The sequence below is a fragment of the Pristis pectinata genome, chromosome 6 (assembly GCF_009764475.1).
Source record: "Pristis pectinata isolate sPriPec2 chromosome 6, sPriPec2.1.pri, whole genome shotgun sequence".
NCBI lineage: Eukaryota > Metazoa > Chordata > Chondrichthyes > Rhinopristiformes > Pristidae > Pristis > Pristis pectinata.
Window position 1 is genome coordinate 51,023,916 of NC_067410.1, and position 603 is coordinate 51,024,518.

Consider the following 603-nt stretch of genomic DNA (forward strand, 5'->3'; position numbering starts at 1 on the left):
GCAGGTCAGGCAACATCTCTGGAGGGAGACCTGTTTCAGCTGGTTGATCCTGCATCAGAATGAGAAAGGGAGAAATCAGGTTGGATTAAAGTTGTAGGGAGGGTGGGATGACATGGCGGGCTCAGGGGAGGGTTCTATTTCTCTTCCAGTGCCATTAACAGCTAGGAGAATGGTTCAAGTCTGGTCTCACAGATCAACTCTCCAACCAGCACCTCTTTGGCTTTATTTCAGGTTTCCAGCATCTGCAGTTTCTTTTGCTTTTCATTCATTCTCTCTGCAGACGGATGTCGATGACCATCGGCCGGCAGCAGCAGACATTGTCCTCAGCAGTGTGCTCCTCTCATCACGCCTGCTGCTGCCTAGGGAGGTCACTGTCCTCCGAACTCCTCTGGCGAAGCCCATCTTGTCTTCACTGCACTGTAACAGCTGCTGTCGCTCCCTCATTGGTCGGTGCGGACCGTCCTCTTATTGGTGAACGCTGGCGCGTGCGCACAAGGGTGCTACCTTCGATTGGGTTGGGGAAAAAACACCCCCGTTTCTCATTGGCCGGCTGACCCACAGGCGGCCGGCTATTGGCTGTTGCCACGTTACGGCGCGGCGGCG